The sequence below is a fragment of the Macaca nemestrina genome, chromosome 4 (assembly GCF_043159975.1).
Source record: "Macaca nemestrina isolate mMacNem1 chromosome 4, mMacNem.hap1, whole genome shotgun sequence".
Taxonomy (NCBI): Eukaryota; Metazoa; Chordata; class Mammalia; order Primates; family Cercopithecidae; genus Macaca; species Macaca nemestrina.
The window spans coordinates 147,704,321-147,725,451 of NC_092128.1; the positions used below are offsets into that span (position 1 = coordinate 147,704,321).

General features: G+C 37.9%; 2 pseudogenes; one reads left to right on the forward strand and one right to left on the reverse strand.

The window, feature by feature from the left end:
* Positions 1-249: 249 nt before the first annotated feature.
* On the forward strand, positions 250-1,011 carry LOC105466346 (large ribosomal subunit protein uL30 pseudogene; annotated as a pseudogene).
* An 8,830-nt stretch (positions 1,012-9,841) lies between these two features.
* On the reverse strand, positions 9,842-14,772 carry LOC105466397 (large ribosomal subunit protein eL21-like; annotated as a pseudogene).
* Positions 14,773-21,131: the final 6,359 nt, after the last annotated feature.

Sequence of the window (21,131 nt, forward strand, 5' to 3'; positions counted from 1 at the left end):
TTGAGTCAGCTTTTTATAACTTTTTCTATCTCACCTTGGTTATCTAATTTGTTGGCATACACTTGTTTATGGTATTTCCTTATAATCATTTTTATTTCTGTAAGGTCAGTAATAATGTCCCCTCTTTCATTCCTGATTTTAGTAGTTTGCGTCTTCTCTCATTTTTCTTGGTCAGTCTATCTGAAGGTCTTTCAATTTTGTTGATCTTTTAAAGAAATAACTTCTGGGGCTCTTTTTCCCGCTGGAACCATGGAGGGTGCAGAAGAGAAGAAGAAGAAGGTTCCTTCTGTGCCAGAAACCCTTAAGAAAAAGTGAAGGAATTTCGCAGAGCTGAAGATCAAGTGCCTGAGAAAGAAGTTTGCCCAAAAGATGCTTCGAAAGGCAAGGAGGAAGCTTATCTATGAAAAAGCGAAGCACTATCACAAGGAATATAGGCAGATGTACAGAACTGAAATTCGAATGGCGAGGATGGCAAGAAAAGCTGGCAACTTCTATGTACCTGCTGAACCCAAATTGGCGTTTGTCATCAGGATCAGAGGTATCAATGGCATGAGCCCAAAGTTCCGAAAGGTATTGCAGCTTCTTCGCCTTCGTCAAATCTTCAATGGAACCTTTGTGAAGCTCAACAAGGCTTCGATTAACATGCTGAGGATTGTAGAGCCACATATTGCATGGGGGTACCCCAATCTGAAGTTAGTAAATGAGCTAATCTACAAGCGTGCTTATGGCAAAATCAATAAGAAGTGAATGGCTTTGACAGATAAGGTTTTGATTGCTCGATCTCTTGGTAAATATGGCATCATCTGCATGGAGGATCTGATTCATGAGATCTATACTGTTGGAAAACGCTTCAAAGAGGCAAATAACTTCCTGTGGCCCTTCAAATTACCTTCTCCACGAGGTGGAATGAAGAAAAAGACCACCTATTTTGTAGAAGGTGGAGATGCTGGCAACAGGGAGGACCAGATCTACAGGCTTGTTAGAAGAATGAACTAAGGTGTCTACCATGATTATTTTTCGAGTCTCATCAGCTTAATAAACAGTACCTGCTCTCAAAATGAAAAAAAAAAAAGAAAGAAAGAAAGAACTTCTGGGTTTTTTTTTTCTCTATTTTCTATTCTTCATTTTTAAAAATTTTATTCTAATTCTTATTATTTTCTTCTTTCTGCTTGCTATGAACCCAAAGCAAGTGTACATAGTGTATTCTTTTCCTGTCCAGTGCCTTAAGTTGAAAATTTAAATTATTGACTTGAGATCTCTCTTCTATTTTAATGTAGTCATTTATAGCTATAAATTTTCCTCTAATTAAGCAGTGCTTTGGCTTCATCCAATAAATGTTGATACTTGTGTTTTCATTTTCATTCATCTTAAAGTATTCTCTAATTTCCCTTGTGATTTCTTCTTCGACCCATTGATTATTTAGGAGAGTGCTGCTTAATTTCCATGTTATTTGTTAATTTCCCAAATTTATTTCTGTTATTAATTTCTAATTCAATTGTAATTAGAGAAGACACCTTGTACAATTTCAATCCTCTTAAATTTATTGAAGCTTGATTTATGGTGTAGCATAAGGTTTATCCTCAAGAACGTTCCATGTGCACTTGAGAAAAATGTGTAATCTGCTGTTGTTGGCTGAGTATTGTTTATCTGTCTGCCAGATCTGGTTTATTTACAGTGTCGTTCAAATCTTCTATTTCCTTGTTGATCTTCTGCTTAGTTGTTCTCTCCATTACTGAAAATGAAAATATTGATGTCTTTAAATATCATTGTTGCATTCTCTGTCTTTCTCTTCAATTCTGTCATTTTTTTTTTTTTTTTTTTTTTTTTGCTTGATATATTTTGGGGCTTTGTTGTTAAATGCATATGTGTTTATAATATTTATATCTTCCTAATGGATTGATCATTTTTTAATTACAAAATGTCCCTTTTTATCTCTAGTAACATTTGTAAAAAGTCTCTGTTGTCTAATATTAGAAATCTACTCCAGCTTTTTTGTGGTTGCTGTTTGCGTGATATACATTTTCCCATTCTTTTACTTTCAAACTATGTGTATCTTTGGATTTAAATTATTTCATCTATAAGGAACATATAGTTGAAATGTTGTTTGTTTACCCAGTCTGACAATAGCTGACTTTAGTTTGGATTGGTTAATTAAGTCATGTTTAATGTTACTGTTTTTTTGGAGACAGGGTCTCATTCTGTCACCCAGGATGGAATTCAGTGGTGCAATCATGGCTCACTGCTGCCTCGTCTTCCCAGGCTCAAGCAATTCTCCCATGTCAGCCTCCCAAGTGTCTAGGACTACAGGGTATGTGCCATCATGTCTGGCTAATTTTTAATTTTATTTTTGTCAAGACAGGGTTTTGCCATGTTGCCCAGGCTGGTGTCAAACTCCTGGACTCAAGTGATCCTCCCATCTCAGCCTCCAAAAGTGCTGAGATTATAGGCATGGGCCACCACACCCAGCCTAATGTTATTATTGGCATAGTTGGACTTATGTCTGCCACTATAGTTTTTGCTTGCTATATGTCTCAGATTTCTTTTTTGTTCTTCTGTTCCTTCTTTACTCCTTTTATTTGCATTACGTGAATATTTTCAGTATAACATTTAATTCCCTCAGTAATTTTTTTAATTATTTTTTGAATTATTTTCTTAGTGGTTGCTCTAGGTCTAATAGTATACATGTTAAATTATCAGAATCAAATTCAGATTTATACTAACAATGTTATTGATATACAGAAATGTTACTCCTCTGTAACTCTATTCTCTCTTCTCTTTTTATTATTGTTGTTTTATGTACATGATGCATTGCTATCGTTATTGCTTTATATAGTGTTATTTCTTCTAATGATGTGGAGACAAGGAGCAAAACCATGTACAACCATGTGCAGCATAACATTTCAATGATGGACTACATATACGAAGGTGGATTAATAAGGTTATCAGAAAAATTCTTATCACCTGGGACATGGTAGCCATTGGAATATCATAGGACAGTACATTACTCATGTATTTGTTGGCGGTGCTGATATAAACAAACCTACTGCACTGCTAGTCATATAAAAATCTAGGATATCCCCTTTTCTACAATACATGATACTTGATATTGATAATAAACATCTATATTCCTGGTTTAGGTATTTACTATTCTATACTTCTAATGATTATTTTAGAGTATTTATTTAATATTTCTACTCATTGAAAAGTATTTACTGTTATATAATATGCCAAGTTGCAGTAGCCCCAGCCTCATACATCTCCTGTTTATCACGTCTCTTGATTGCATCGTTTTCTCTTGTGCATAATTTAATCTTATGCTGTTTTGTTCATAATGGCCCCAAGTATACAAAATCCACTGCTAATGTTGCCAGTAAGAAGCCACATCAAGTGATTGACCTGGAAATTAAAAGTGATTAAGGACTACGAAGGTGGAAAATCAGTAATGATGATTGCTTGCCAGTCAGCCACGTCCCATTCCACCATAGCTACCGTCTTGAAGAACAAGAACAAAATGATGGAAGCTGTTAAAGGATTTGCTTCATTAAAGGCAATATGACTCTTAATAAGGATCTCTATAAGACATGGAGCAACTTCTAACAACTTAAATTGAAGACCAGACACAAGTGTATTCCTCTCAGCATTATGACAATCACAGCCGAAGCAAAAATTTGTGATGTTGGAAGAAAAGGCTGGACTTGACTATCATGGTGAATTTACTGCTCACTCTGAGTGGTTTAAATGGTTCATTTTAAAAGAATCATTATCCATTACATAATATGAAAATGAGTGGCGAGTCTGAGAGTGCTGATGTGAAGGCAGCTGAAGAATTTTTAGAAACTGTAGATAAGCTGATTGTGGAGGAAAATTACTTGCAAAGCGAATCTTCAATATGGATAAAACCTTTCTGTTCTGGAAATAGATGCCTGAAAGGACTTTCATCCATAAGGAGGCCAAGTCAATGTGAGGTTTCCAGGCTTTTTAGGACAAGATAACAGTCTTGTTGGGGGCAATGTTGCAGGCTACAAATGGAAACATTTTGTAATCTGGTACAGTAAGACCCCCCCAAGCATACTGACATTCAAGCATTTCAGTAAGCACACACTGCCTGTCTACTACAGGAGCAATAAGGAGTTATGGATGACCCAGTGAAATGGGTGGTTTGGAGGATAATATACTTTTCAAGATTTTGCTTGTTGTTGATAATGTTCTTGCACATTCTCCTTTTATTGGTGATCTTCATCCCAATATCAAAGTAGTATTTCCCCTTCCAAATACCATCTATTTGACCCAACCAATGGATCACACAATTATACCAACATTTAAGACCTATTACCTGAGGAGGACTTTTGCTGAGGCTATCATTGCAAATGATAAAGACACTGAGGAGATACCGACGCATTTCTGGAAAGCTTACAACATTTATGACTGCATCAAGAACCTGCTCTTGGGGTGATGTCACCAAGGAGTGTTTTAATGTCACCTAGAAGAAGGCACTCAAGAGCTTTGTCCATGACTTCAAAGGATTTGCCAAGGATGAGGAGGTTGCAATAATACAAGGCTGTGGTTGCCTTCAGTTGGCAAACAACTCTGTGGATGAGGATGGCATTGAGGAGCTCCTAGGGCTGGTTCCTGAGGAATTGACTAAGAAGGAGTTGTTGGAACTGGAATAGAAACATGTAGACAAAGAAGAGGCAAGAGAAAAGGAAACAGAGAGAAAAAAAGAAGAAGAAAACAAGAAAATTCACAATGAAGGATTTAGCAGAAGGTTTTGAAGACCTTAACAAGCTCCTTAAAAAGTTTGAGAACATGGACGCCAACATTGAAAGGTTTCCATTAATACAGAGGAATGTTCACGGTGCATTATCTGCCAACAAGTAAATCGATAATGAAAAAACAGAAACCAAGCCAACCACATTGTACATATTTCTGTATTTCTGGAAAGAGTGACACCTTCTCAAGAAGAGCCTCAGGCAGGTCCTTCAGGAGGGATTCCAGACGAAGGCACTGTTATCCTAGGAGATGACAGTTCCATGTCTGTTATTGCCCCAAAATCATTCCAGTGGGACAAGATTTCAAGATGTAAGACAGTGATACTGATGATTTTATGCTTTGTAGTCCTAGGTTAGTATGTGTGTTTGTGTCATTTTAAAGAAAAATATTTAAAAATTTAAAAATAATTTTAAAAATAAAAATAGAAAAAAGATTACAGAATAAGATGGTAGGGAAAGAAAATATTTTTGTACAGCTATACAAACATGTTTGTGTTTTAAGACAAGTGGTATTACAAGAGTCAAAAAGTTAGAAGAAATCTATAAAATTTATAAACTAAAAAAGTCACAGGAAGCTAAGGTTAATTTATAGTTGAAGAAAACAGTTTTTACAAATTTTGGGTAGCCTACGATGTGTACAGTGATAGTAAAGTCTAAAATAGTGGGCAGTAATGTCCTAGGCCTTCACATTTGAGTATCGTTCATTCACTCACTCAGCCAGAGCAACTTCTAGTCCTACAAGCTCCACTTATGATGAGTTCTCTATATGGCTGTACAACATTTTATCTTTTATACTATATTTTTACTGTATCTTTTCCAGGCATGGCTATGTTTAGATACACAAATGCATATCATTGTGTTACAATTGTCTACACTATTCAGTACAGGAATATGCTGTACAGGTTTGTAGTCTAGGAGCAATAAACTATACTATCTAGTCTAAGTATGTAGTAGGCTGTACAATCTAGGTTTGTGTAAGTGCCTCCCATCATGTTCACACAATGATGGAACCATCTAATAAGGCATTTCTCAGAACACATCCCCATTGTTTAGTGCTGCATGACTATATATTTTTGTATAGTTGGTTACTTTAACCTACATATTTATATTTTTGGTTCACTTCCTTTGCTCCTGTAGATTTGAGTTACCATCTAGTGTTATTTTCTTACTTGAATATTGCTTTGCTCTCATCTGACCAAACTAAGCTTCATAAGCGAAGGAGAAATAAAATCCAAGTTGGAGTGGAGTGACATGATCATAACTTACTGCAGCCTCCCACTCCTGGGCTCAAACCATCCTCTTGCCTCGGCCTCCCAAAGCCCTGGGATTACAGCCATGCATCACTGTACCTGGTCCGAATATTGTATTTTAATTAAACATTTCTTTTACCCAAGATGCATTTGGGTTAGCTTTGAAAGCACTGTTCCACCAAATGGAAAAACCTTCTTTGAATTTTGTCTTTTCCTCTAATTTATTGTATGTCTGGGCACTAGTTGCTTTCTCAGTGACGTGGGCATAATATTTCCCCCTTCCTGCCCTAAAAGGATTTTAAGTGCTTAAAGTGAGATCATAAATATACTTTTAAAATATTTTAAAAGATCATGCAAGGTATTATTGTTGCTATTATTAATTAGTGATATGGTTTGGCTGTGTCCCCGCCTAAATCTCGTCTTGAATTGTAGCTCCCATAAAACCCTATCTGTTGTGTGGGAGGGACCCAGCGGGAGGTAATTATCATGGGGGTGGATTTTCCTGTGGTGTTCTCATGATAGTGAAGCAGTCTCACGAGATCTGATGGTTTTATAAAGGGCCATGCCCCTGTACAACCTCTCTTACATGCTGCCATGTAAGACTTGCCTTTGCTCCTTCTTCACCTTCTGCCATGATTGTGAGGCCTCCCCAGCCGTGTAGAACTGTGAGTTCATTAAATCTCTTTTTCTTTATAAATTACCTAGTCTTGGGTATTTCTTCATAGCAATATGAAAACAAACTCTAATACAATTAGGAAGGATTGCTTTTGGGTATAAATGTAAAGCAACAGATTTTGGAGAAAATCTCTTTCAGGGAAGATCACGACTTCCATCCACATTTTGAACCCATGCCCATGCCTATTCAGGCCACAACAAGCTGTTCATCCAGGTAGTAGAGTTTCCTGCAGCTGAAATTTATCTTGTGTAAGAGGAGGTGGAAAAAACATATGTCTTAAAGTTAGTAATTTGAGACCAGATCCTTATCCTACTAGGTATTTGCTTCATCTCTGAGCATCTTAGTATCACCTTCAGCTAAATGGGCATCTTCTTTCATGGTGTCATGGGAGGGGTTAAGTGAGCAAGTGCTTAGCATGGTCCTGAAACACAGTCCCTGCTTAGTGTTAGTCACAGCTCTCCTTTTGAGCACTAACCATGGTCCTTCCTGTAGCCCTTCCTCATGAGATGATGCCTTCATTTCATTTTCAGGTTCTCCATGGTTTCTGGCATTTTGTAAATAAGAAGTGTTTAGTAAAAACATCCAGGCCGGACACGGTGGCTCACACCTATAATCCCAGCACTTTGGGAGGCAGAGGTGGGTGGATCACCTGAGGTCAGGAGTTTGAGACCAGCCTGGCCAATATGGCAAAACCCCGTCTCTACTAAAACACACACACACACACACACACACACACACACACACACACACACACACACACATATACACACACACACACAGAGATTAGCCAGTCATGGTGGTGAGCATCTGTAATCCCAGCTACTTGGGAGGCTGAGGCAGGAGAATCGCTTGAACCCAGGAGGTGGAGGCTGCAGTGAGCCAAGATCGTGCCTTTGCACTCCAGCCTGGGCAACAAGAGTGAAACTGTCTCAAAACAAACAAATAACAAACCTTCGAATCTGCAAGATGGTTTGAACCTGATGGCACTTTTCTGACATCTGCACTGTGTTTACCAGATGAAGCGGCAGAGCACAGGGCTCTAAGGAGGTGGTATCCTGGAATGGTAACTATGGAAGAGGGAAAAGTAGGTAGAATGAAGAGTCAAATGGGGCCCCATCTGCAAGGGAGTCCCTTGATCATTGGAGATGGCCTGGACATATTGGGCACTTGGAAGTAAGTTAGGGGTGAACAGGAAAATAATGGGACCCTAAGGAAGCAAGACAAAGCTACAGAGACTTATTTCCTTTCTTTTTTTTTTTTTTTTTTTTTTTTGAAACGGAGTCTTGCTCAGTCACCCAGGCTCGAGAGCAGTGGCGTGATCTCGGCTCACTGCAAGCTCCGCCTCCCAGGTTCACGCCATTCTCCTGCCTCAGCCTCCCGAGTAGCTGGGATTGCAGGTGCCCACCACCACACCTGGCTAATTTTTTTTTTTTTGTATTTTTAGTAGAGACAGGGTTTCACCATATTAGCCAGGATGGTCTCTATCTCCTGACTTCGTGATCCACCCGCCTCGGCCTCCCAAAGTGCTGGGATTGCAGGCGTGAGCCACCGTGCCTGGCCTATTTCCTTTTTTTATGGAAAAACTGAGTTTTCTGATTGTCCCAGAACTAAAAATGAGCAGAGATCTGCACCGGTACTGCCCCATCCCCTCTGCCATCAGACTGATGTTCTGCTATTTTCTTCTGCGGAAGTCATACCTTTAAAAAAATTATCTCCTAAATACAGTACATTAAAGTAATGTCTTAAGTAATTTATTTTTCTCATTTTTATTCATCTTAGGCATATCCAGCTGCCAAGGAGACCTTCTGGTCTTCATAAGATAAAAAGTAAATGACTTTCTCTGAAAATGCTTCCGTTCTTTTCTTCCTTCCTACAGCACCTACTCTCTCTCTCTTCTTTTTGAGCTTGTCTCTTACTAATTGATTCCATCAAGGCGTTAGTTACAAATATACTGTGCAAGTGATAAGACATTCAACTCTGCTCTACCCTACTTGTCTGCCACTGGTTGTCTTCTGCGTCTACCGTGTCTTCAGTCAGCTTTATTCCTGCACCCAGGAGGCTTGTGCGGTTTGCATTGGCCGGGGACGGCTTGCTGCTGGTTTCTCAATGAAGATGGCGTGTTCTACATGAATTAAACAATTATTGACATTGTCGTTGAAACGGCGATGTTACGTTGTGCCTCTGAGAAGAAGAATAGAGTGTATAGATCTGGAGAAGAGCAGTATGTCTCCTTTTACATACATCTTTATGTTGGAAGACAGATCTTCCATCAACACAAGTTGCAATTTAACCTGCAGCTCTTCAAATGAAGCTTTGCAAAGCCATGAGGCCTTCTGAATAAAAATGAGGCTGGAATTGCTTTGTTTCCCTTAGATAGTGTTTGTCCACTAAGAAGAAGAAACAAATCGTTTCCAGAAAATGCTTCTGTTTGGTCATTGATTTAACTAGCCTCTGTCAAGCAGAGACAAAAATTTGTATAAGCAGCCTCACTGCTCTCTCATTTGTCTCTGAGTTATTTATGACCAAGGTGTGGAGAACAGTGCATGGTGGGGCCTAGAATTAAGATTACTTATGATCCTGAGACGAGTTCTAGTCTCTAGTGCCTTTTTGTATGGCTTTCATCACCATGTAATTCTTATGATTGATAGTAATACTAGCGATAGATGTATGTAGCGATAGAGGGATGAAATAATTCACATGGTTAAGTTCACATGGTTAAGAAAAGGAAGAACTGAAAGTCCAGCAAAGATCTGCCTAATTTCAAAGTCCATATTCTTTTATTATACTCTATTTTTTTTATTGTTGTTTTTGAGACAAAGCCTCGCTCTGTTGCCCAGGCTGGAATGTGGTGGTGCGATCTTGGCTCACTGCAACCTCCACCTTCCAGGTTCAAGTGACTCTCCTGCCTTAGCCTCCTGACTAGCTGAGATTACAGGAACCTGCCACCATGCCCAGGTAATTTTCATATTATTGGTAGAGATGGGGTCTCATCATGTTGGCCAGGCTTGTCTTGAACTCCTGGCCTCAAGTGATCCTCCCGCCTCAGCCTCCTAAAGTGTTGGAATTACAGACGTGAGACACCGTGCCTAGCCCCAGTTTCTGTAACTTTTATTATGGTTGTTGAAGGGCCTAGAGCCCCCCTACCCTTAAATCCTCGTACACTTAGCTGGGACAGTAGTGTTCAGAGCTGTGGCTGGCAGTTCCATCTCCAAGGAGCTCCTTGGGTCTTCAGTGGCATCTGGGACACACTGTTCAGGGTCCTGCTGAGAATGAACTCTGACAGTGAAATGGGAAAAGTTCCCTTCTAGCCTCACAGGATGTGTGACGGGGGAATGGCTTGCTTCTTTGGAGCTCTGCAGCTCAAACCCCTAGGGGAGCATGCAGATGGACAGGTCGTGGGGAGCATGGGCTTCAACCCCATGGCAGTGTCTAGGGTTGAGTGTTTACAGCTCCTGAAGCCCCAGTGGGTACGTGTTACAGTGTGTTCTTTTAGCTTAGCCATCCACAGGTGGCTTGGCTTATCAGCTCAGTTAGACCCTCTGCCTTATTACAACAACAGTGGGTTTCTGTGTCCCGGGGTTCTTGCCCTAGTGTACCAGAAAAATCGGATCACAGATGGGCTTTGAAGGATGAATGCAAGGTTTTATTGAATGGTGGAAGTAGCTCTTAGCATATGGATGGGGAGCTAGAAGGGGGATGGAGTGGGAAAGTGGTCTTTCCCTGGAGTCGGGTTTCCCAGCAGCTGGACTCTCTTCTGACTGCCCTTGGCTGAATTTCCCTCAGCATCCACGTGGTTCCACTGTCGATGGCCTGTTGGCATCTGTGTGTTCTTCTACTGTTGTGTTCCTCTCCATGTCCAGCTGCTTGTGTGTGTCCCTGCTAGGGACTCAAGGGACATTTTTGGTTTTTGTTTTTTGAGACAGAGTTTCACTCTGTTGTCCAGGCTGGAGTGCAGTGGTATGATCTTGGCTCACTGCAACCTCCACTTCCTGGGTTCACGTGATTCTCCTGCCTCAGCCTCCTGAGTAGCTGGGATTGCAGGCTCATGCCACCACACCCAGCTGATTTTTGTATTTTTAGTAGAGATGGGGTTTCACCATGTTGGCCAGCCTGTTCTCGAACTCCTGACCTCAGGCGATCCACCTGCTCAGCCTCCCAAAGTGCTGGGATTACAGGTATAAGCCACCATGCCTGGCCCTGGTCTGATATTTGTCATTATAGTTTTGCCTTTTCTAGCCTTTTATAGAAATTGAATCATACAGTATATGATAATTTCCATTTTGACTTTGTCTCATTTAGCATGTTTATGACATAAATTTCTATTATTGTGTGGATCAATTTTTTTCTTTTTTATTGCTCAGTAGTGCTACATTGTATTAAAATAATTTATCTATTAACATGTCAATGGACATTTAGATTGTTTCAAATATCTGGCTATCATCAATAAAGCTGCTACAAACATTTGTAACAAGTTTTTGTGTGACCATGCATTTTTATTTATTTAGGTCTTTAATTTCCCAGTGGGATTACTTGGTCATGGCAAGTTGTTTTTTTATTTTTGTTTTTTTTTGAGATGGAGTCTCACTCTGTCGCCCAGGCATTGTCGCCATTGCAGTGGTGCCATTGCAGTGGTGCAATCTCGGCTCACTGCAACCTCTGCCTTCTGGGTTCAAGCAATTCTCCTGCCTCAGCCTCCCGAGTAGCTGGGATTACAGGCGACTGCCACCACGCTCGGCTAATTTTTGTGTTTTTATTAGAGACAGGGTTTCACTTTGTTGGCCAGGCTGGTCTCAAACTCCTGACCTCAAGTGATCTGCCTGCCTCGGCCTCCCAAAGTGTTGGGATCACAGGCGTGCGACACCGTGCCCGGCCGGTCATGGCAACTTTATGTTTAACTTTACAAGAAACTGCTTCACTGTTTTTCAAAGTGGCTGTAGCACTTCACATTCTCAATAGAAATGTGTGATTGATTATTCCAGTTGCTCCACATTCTCACCAACATTTAGTGTAGTCAATATTTTCAGTCTTAGCCCTTCCAGGAAATGTGTGTGGAATAGAAGTGTGTAGCAGAATATCATATTAGTTTTAATTTACATTTCCCTCATGAGTGATGATAGTTGACATTTTCTCATGGGCTTATTAGTCATTCATATGTCCTCTTTTGTGAAGTGTTTGCTCAAATCATTTGAATACATTTGAATATTTTTTCTTGGGTTTTATTATCTTGTAAAAGTTATTTTACTATTTTGAATACAAGGTCTTTGTCAGATGTGTGTGTGTGTGTGTTTATATAAATAAAATAATTATTTACTACTTATATTCTTATATGTAAAAATAGACATATATATTATTTATATATCTATACACACACACACATATATATTTTTTCCCAGGGTGAGGCTTGCCTTTTTGTGTTTTTACGTGTGTCTTTTAAAGAGCAATAGTTTTCATTTCTAATGGTACCTCTTTAACCAACCTTTGCTAACCCTGTGCCATAAAGATGTTCTTCTATGTTTGTCTCCTAGAAATTATATAGTTTTACATTTAATGTTGAGGTCTATGACCCAAATTTAATTCATTTATTTATGTGATGTTTGGTAGTTATTGATGTTCATCTTTTCCACACTGATACTCAATTTTTTTCAGCAACATTTGTTGAAAAGGCTATTCACTATTGAATTATCTTTTTGACAAATTATCTTTGTCAAAAATCAATTGACCATATATGTCTAGTTTATTTCTTAACTCTAATTTGTTCCATTAATCTTGATGTCGACCTTTTGCTAGTTCTAGTGTCGTGATTACAGTAAATTTTTAAGTATTAAAATGAGAAAATGCAGGTCAAATTCTTTTTGTTACTCTAAGCCCTTTGGCTTTCCATATAAATTTTAGAATCAGCTTGTAAATTTCTTCAAAAGATTTCACTGTTATTTTTACAGAGAATTTTGAATTTACAGACTAATTTGGGAAGAATTTCCATACTGATATTTAAATTAACACATTAACATCCGTATATTTCTCCATTTATTTAGGTAATTACCTCCATTTCTTTATTCTTTATTCTTTTTTTTTTTTTGAGATGGAGTCTCGCTGTGTCTCCCAGGCTGGAGTGCAGTGGCGCGATCTCGGCTCACTGCAAGCTCCACCTCCCAGGTTCATGCCATTCTCCTGCATCAGCCTCCCGAGTAACTGGGACTACAGGTGCCCACGGACCACGCCTGGCCAATTTTTTGTAGAGACAGGGTTTCACCTTGTTAGCCAGGATGACCTCCATTTCTTTAGATGATTTAGGTATTTAATTTTCCTCAGTAATATTTTTTAAAGTTTTCAGTGTAAAACTCTTCTACTCTTTCTATTAAATTTATTCGTAGCTAATTTACTTATTTTTTAGTTCTAATTATAAATTGATTTCAATTTCACTTTCTAATTGTTCATTAATAGTTTATAGAAACACAACTAATTTTTTATACTAAACTTTTATCCTAGGACCATTATAAATTCACTTATTAGTTTTAGTGACTTTTAAAAAATTGCTTAGGATTCTATAAGTCATATAATTATGAATACAAATATAATTTTTTCTTTCTAAACTGAATATTAAAGTTTTTTCTTAACCGTGACACTGATTAACACCTCTAGTACAATATTGAATGGAAACGATGAGACCAAGTACAGTGGCTCATGCCTGTAGGCCCAGTACTTTAGGCGACCAAGGCAGGAAGATTGTTTGAGGCCAAGAGTTCAAGGCCAGCCTAGGCAATATAGCAAGACCCTGTCTCTACAAAAACTAAAAATAATTTAAAAAAAAAAGAATTGATGATAATAATATACATTTTTACCTTGCTCTTGCTTTTAGGCCAGAAATATCCAGTAATTAATCACTGACTATGATACAAGCTAGGAGTTTATCATAAATGCTCTATATCAGGTCGAGGAAATTTCCTTCTATTTCTGGTTTTCTTTTTTTTAATTATTTTTGTAAATTATTTCATTTCTTCCATGATGATTTAGAGGGACTGTCTTCAAACCAGTACAACTATTTCATAAACAACATCTGGCCGTTTTCTAAGCAATTGAGTAATTTGTTGCACAATAAGGTCCCTCACATCTTTCAATAAGAAATACATTACATCTGGATAGTAAAGACATTACATAATGAATTAGGACTCTATTAAAATTTGGTTTAAATTTTTCTTTGGGGGGGAGGACAGAGGACACCACACTTCTACTCAATGAATAGAAACATTTTTACAGCCCGTAAGTCTTTTTTTTTTTTTTTTTCCACTGAATATGCCATGAATTCATAGGCAATAGGTTCCAGCAGTTCAAGCTTCTTCCCATGGTTCACACAAAGTGTGCTTCTCTGGGTGAAGCAGGGTGGTGCTTCAGTTGAACCCAGGTACGTTTCTCTTTGGCTTCTTTCTTTTTTCTTTTTGAGATGGAGTCTCGCTCTGTAGCCCAGGCTGGAGTGCAATGGCACCATCTCAGTTCAACGGCAACCTCCGCCTACCGGGTTCAAGTGATTCTCCTGCCTCAGCCTCCCGAGTAAATGGGATTACAGGCACACACCACCATGCATGGCTAATTTTTTTGTATTTTTAGTAGGAACCGGCTTTCTCCATGTTGGTCAGGCTGATTTCGAACTCCCAACCTGAAGTGATCCGCCCGCCTCGGCCTCCCAAAGTGCTGGGATTACAGGTGTGAGCAACTGAGCTCGGCTGGCTTTTTTCTTTTTTCTGATCATTTTCCTTCACGCCTTTCAGGAAGCTATCTTGGCTCTTAGAGTGCTCAAGATGCTCAATACACACATTAATTCTCTTGGCAAAAATCTTGCCCTTAACTTGTTTGTTTACAAGAACGCCAGCAGCGTGCTGGGGAACACTGTAGACTCTTCCAGTTTCGCCATGATAACACTTGTGGGGCTTCGTTTTTGAACAGTACCCGTTCCCTCGATGTCTACAATATCACCTTTCTTACAGATTCGCAAATACGTGGCCAAAGGAGCGACTCCACGTTTTCTAAAAAGCCTAGAGAACTTATATCGGGTGCTTCTCCACTTTCCCTTTGCTTTCGTCATTTTGGTGAATTACTGGAAGATAGTGGTTCTGGCCAAAAGGCTATTTCTAGTTTTCTGGGAGTTTTTATGTTTTCAAATGCTTTCTGTGCATCAATTAAAATGTCCTCTTCTTTCTTTATTCTATTGATTCTGTGGATTGCATTGATTCATTTTTATATATTATACCAACCTTCATTCCTGATAGACACACTTCTTGGTCAACGTTTATCATCCTTTTATGTATTGCTGAACTACATTTGCTAAAACTTGGTGAGGAGAAGGTTAGTATCTCTATTATGACGGAAGAATGTAGATATACTGTCTTAATCCTTTTGGACTGCTGCAACAAAATACCCTAAACTGGGTAGCTGACAAACAAAATACATATGTATAAATATATTTTGTAAAAACTATATACATATTTATTAAAATATATTTATTTTAAAAAATATATTTATATAATATATATTTATTTTAAATATATATTTATTAAAAACATATTTATTAAAATATGTGTTAAAACATATATTTATTAACATATGTGTTAAAACACATATTTATTAACATATGTGTTGGCCGGGCGCGGTGGCTCAAGCCTGTAGTCCCAGCACTTTGGGAGGCCGAGACGGGCGGATCACGAGGTCAGGAGATCGAAACCATCCTGGCTAACATGGTGAAACCCCGTCTCTACTAAAAAATACAAAAAAATAGCCGGGCGAGGTGGCGGGCGCCTGTAGTCCCAGCTACTCCGGAGGCTGAGGCAGGAGAATGGCATAAACCCGGGAGGCGGAGCTTGCAGTGAGCTGAGATCCGGCCACTGCACTCCAGCCTGGGTGACAGAGCGAGACTCCGTCTCAAAAAAAAAAAAAAAGAAAAAGAAAAAAGTGTTAAAACATATATTTATTAAAATATATGTTAAAATCATATGCTAAAAATATATATGTTAAAATCATATGCTAAAAATATATATGTTAAAAATATATGTTAAAACATATATATTTATTAAAATATATGTGTTCTGTTGTCACTATAGATCATACAACATAAAAAGGAAAATAAAGGATTGTTATGGACAACCTTATGCCAATAAATTTAACAATGTAAATTAAATTGCCAAAGTCTTGATAGATACAAAATACCAAAAGTGACCCAGGAAGAAATTTAAAAAAAAAAACTTCAAAAGCTTTATATACATTAAATAGATATGATATATTAATTTATTGTACACATATATTTTAATAAATATGTTTTAATAAACATGTTTTATCTATTTAATTTAATATTTAATATATATGAAAATACATATTTTAATAATATATATGTTTTAACACATATATTTTGATAATATATATGTTTTTAGCATATATATATTTAAAATACATAAATGTATATATATTTTTCTCACAGTTCTGGAGACCGGAAAGTTCAAAGTTCAGACTACTGACAGATGCTGTATCTCGTGAGGGTCCCTTTTCTGGTTCATAGACAGCATCTTCTTGCTGTGTCCTCACATGGTGGAAGGGGTGAGGGACCTCTCCAGGGCCTCTTTTATAGGGGCATTGATCTCCATTCATGAGGATTCCATCTTTACAACCTAATCGCCTCTCAAAGGCCTTGCCTCCAAATAGTATCACATTGAGAGCTAAGATTTCAATATACAAATTTTGGAGTGACACACACATTTAAATTATAGCATGTAGGTAGTTTTATTGTGACTTATTAGTCTGGTTTTATCAGTGTAATCCTGCCTCATAAAATAAGTTGGGAAATAATGTCACTATCTTCTGACAGAGTTTGTATAGGATTAGTGTCATTTCTTTCTTAAATGTATGACATAATTTACCAGTGAAGACATCTGGACCTGGAGTTTTCCTAGTGGAAAATTTTTAATTTTAAATTGTATCTATTTAATATATATAAAGCTTTTCAAGGTTTTTTTTTCTTTCTGGGTCACTTTTGGTATTTTGTATCTATCAGGAATTTGGCAATTTAATCTACATTGTTAAATTTATTCATAATTTGCAGTTTCTCTCTCTCTCTGTCTCCCTTTTCCCCTCATCTATCAGGCAGAGGTATATCAATTTGATTACACTTTTCAAATAATCAACTGTGGATTTTGTTGTTTTTTTTATTGTTTTTCCTTTTAAAAAATACCTTGGGTATAATTTTTTAAATTTTTTTTTAACGTGGAAATGTATAAAATTGAGTTTAGATCTTTCTTTTCAAATGTAAGCATTTAAGCTGTGCAACTTCCTCTAAAGCCTACTGTAGCTACATCCCTAAAATCTGTATACAGTGAAGTTTGATTATTATTTAGCTCAAAACATTTTCGTTTTCTTTTTCTTTTTTTTTTTTTTTTTTGAGATGGAGTCTAGCTCTGTCGCCCAGGCTAGAGTGCAGAGGCGTGATCTCGGCTCACCGCAAGCTCCGCCTCCCAGGTTCACGCCATTCTCCTGCCTCAGCCTCCTGAGTAGCTGGGGCTACAGGTGCCCGCCACCACACCCGGCTAATTTTTTGTATTTTTAATAGAGACGGGGTTTCACCCTGTTTGCCAGGATGGTCTCGATCTCCTGACCTTGTGATCTGCCCACCTCGGCCTCCCAAAGTGCTGGGATTACAGGCGTGAGCCACCGCGCCCGGCCAGCTCAAAACATTTTCTAATTTATTTTGTATTTTTTGAGACACAGATTATTTAGAAGTGTGTTGTTTAGTTTTGAATATTTGGAATTTTCCTGGATATTTTGTTGAAAATTTCTTCCATTTTGGAATAAAATTAAACATATATACTTAATATATATCTTCTATAAATATTAATTTATAGAGCACAATTTATAGAGCACATCTGTGCTTAGCCTTCCACTATTGGAACACTAAGCATGTGGAAGTTATTTGTATTCTGTTGCTCAAGGTCATTGCCAAGTTCTGATTGCAAAAATTCCAAAAATTGCAACTTCAGGCATAAATGGGTTAAGTCAACATTGCTGATAATGCTGACTTAATTATTTATATGATTTGGAATGAGGCTACCATTTTATTATTTGTTTTCAAGTTTTGTTTCTTTTATTCTTGTTCCTCTGTTCTTCCTTTTCTGTCCCTTTTCTTGTTTGTTTTTAATTTGGTGGGGTGGGAGGAAGGGGAGATTCTATTTGGCTCTTTTGGGAATTTCATACTAATTCTTCTATTGTCTTTTAGCTTTACTTCTTGAATTTTATTCTAGTGATTGATTTAAAATTACAATGAAACCCTTTAACTTTTAACACTTTGCTTACAGTTAATATTGTACCATTTTAAGGAAAATTATTCAACTTCGCCAATGTATAGATCCATCTTGGCCACTACCTTTATACTAGTCACATATATTCCAAATGTAAAAACCAAGTTGCTGTATTTTCCTTAGAGACTCACGTATATTATAGTGAAATTATAAGAAAAAAAGAAAAATACGTTTATGTTTACCAAGATGCTAATCATTTATAATGCTCTTTATTTCTTTATGAGGATCTGAATCCCTATCTGGTGTAATATCTCTTTAGTCTGAGAGCTTCCTTTAGCAGTACATGTTTGGATAGGTTTGTTGTCAACAAAGTCTCCTTTTATCTGATTATGAATTTATCCTTTACTAAGAAACATTTTGCACTGGACATACAATTTTGTGTTGACATCTTTTTTCTTTCAGCAATTAAAAAGGTATTGTTCTACTCTCCTTTGGCCTCTGTAGTTTCTGGCAATAAGTCTGTTATTAACCAAATAATGAGTTGGTTTTTTTCTTGCTGCTTTCAATATTTGCTTTTCATCATTTGACTTTCAATTATTTGACTATGATGTGCTTCAATTTTTATTCTGCTTGGTGTTTGTTAAGCGTTTTGAATCTGTAAATTTACTTCTTTTATTAAATTTGTAATATTTGACCCTTGTTTCTTCAAAAATTTCTTTTCTGCCCCATTTGTTGTCTGCTCTGTTTTTGGGACTCCAATTACACATGTATTAGAGTAGTTTCTATTGTTCAGTGAGTTCCTTAAGCTCGGTTCTTTTTTTTTTTCTGGTCTTTTTCTCTTTGTTCTTCACATTGGCTAATTTGTATCAACAAGTTCACTTACTCTTTCCCATGTCATTGGCATTATGTTAAGCCCATCCAATGCCTTTTTAATTTTGATTGTTGTATATTTTTAATTATAATATACTCCATTTCATTATCTGTATTGTTTTTATTTCTCTGCTTTCACTTTCTCCCTAATTTTTCACCACCAGCATGTTTTCTTTTACTTCACAGAGAAGAGTTAATAGTTATAATAACTATTTTTGTTTATTTATTTATTTATTTATTTATTTATTGAGACAGAGTCTTGCTCTGTTGCCCAGGCTGGAGTGCAGTGGTGTGATCCTGGCTCACTACAATTTCTGTGTCCCAGGTTGAAGCTATTCTCCTGCCTTGGCCTCCCATGTAGCTGGAATTACAGGCATGCACCACTACACCTGGCTAATTTTTGTACTTTTAGTAGAGACAGGGTCTCACTATATTGGGCAGCCTGGTCTCAAACTCCTGACCTCAAGTGATCCACCTACCTCGGCCTCCCAAAGTGCTGGGATTATAGGCATGAGCTGCTACACCCAACCAATAGTCATAATAACTGTTTTTAAATTCATTTTTGCTCACTCTAACATCTGGACTGTATCAGAGTTGATTACAGGTCTTTTTTTTTTTTTTTAAGAATATGTTCCATTTTCTGGATATTTCATGTATCAGGGCACTTTGTTATTATATTCTAGGCATTATGCACTCTCCGTTGCCTTAAGATAGCTATTTGTTTTGTATTATATCCATAGTTTACAGTGATTATCTGTAGGTGGATTAGTCTGGTTGGATCTTAGCCATTATCCTCCATGAACATAGTAATTTTCGTATCAGGTTTTATGCTTGTCAAGGTTATACTCAATTCCTGATCATGACCTTTTAATGATGATCTTTTCAAATTTTTGATATTCACCATTGGCAAGAAAATGTATTCATACTGGTAGGTGATAAAAAATTTAAAACCGTCTTCACAGCTATTCACAAATTTGCAATAGTTGAAGCATATTTAAGGGAGTTAACAGCTCCTCTATTTTTGCACTGACAAATGTAATGTTGAAATTTCTTGTGATAATGCAAATGGGTTTCAAATCTAACAGAATGTTTTCATATCAAGTATTTCAAAATAATGATGATGCTCTAATTAGCAGAAAATGCATGCATTGTTAGAGCAGTTACCCTGCAGCTATCCTGTATGCCACTAAAAGGGCATATTAGCAGCAATTGCATCTGATATGTGTGAAGGCAGAGATTCAGGGCCCCCCTAGAGCTGCTCTGTCGGGAGCACCTGCTAATATCTCAGCCTCTTCAACTCTAACACCTGCATATTCACCTGTGCATCTGACTCTTTAGGTGTTTGGAATACAAACTATACTAGCAGGTCCGTGGACTCCTTGTTCCTGGGGTGTGCTTGTTGGGGTATACCACATTGCTGGCTATACCATAGGTGTCCAAGATACAACGAAACTCATTGGCTACTCTTGGAGAATGGTGGCAAGGTGGAGGTGTTGCGTGTCACTTATTATGTTCAATGTTTGCTGACATTTGGGATCCACTGTCAGATTCACCTCTGCTTAGGCTGAAACCACCTTTGCAAAAATCACAGCTGAGGAAATCAAGACAGGGAAAGAGATCAGACCTAACCGACTCCATCTTGCTTCTAACCATTACCTTGTCCTTTTTCACACCTAGGCATCGACTGAACAAACCTTGGGAAGGAATTTAGTTATAGTTTAACTCTGAAACAAAATTAGTAATAGCCCTTTCCTGAAAAAAAAACCCTTCTTGCCTAGGGACCAATCTACAAATTAGCTACAAGATTAGAAATTACAGGCCGGGAGTGGTGGCTAATGCTGTAATCCCAGCACTTTGGGAGGCCGAGGCGGGTGGATCACCTGAGGTCAGGAGTTCAAGACCAGCCCAGCCAACATGGTGAAACCCCGTCTCTACTAAAAATACGAAATCAGCTGGGTGTGGTGGTGTGTACTGTAATCCCAGCTATTTGGGATGCTGAGGCAGGAGAACTGCTTGAACCTGGGAGGTGGCGGTTGCAGCAAGCCAAGATCATACCATTGTACTCCAGCCTTGGCAACAGAGCAAGACTCCATCTCAAAGAAAAAAAAAACACACACACACAAAGATTAGAAATTATGGTTTAGGGTCCATGCAGCCTCCAGCTGTGAGTCTGAGCCACCCCAAATTGTTCCTGGAGATAACATCACTATTGTAAAATGTAAGATCAGTGCTTGAGATATTTTGCAGACCCTGCACTCAGTGGATCTGCTGGCACCACCCAGATCGATATGCTGGT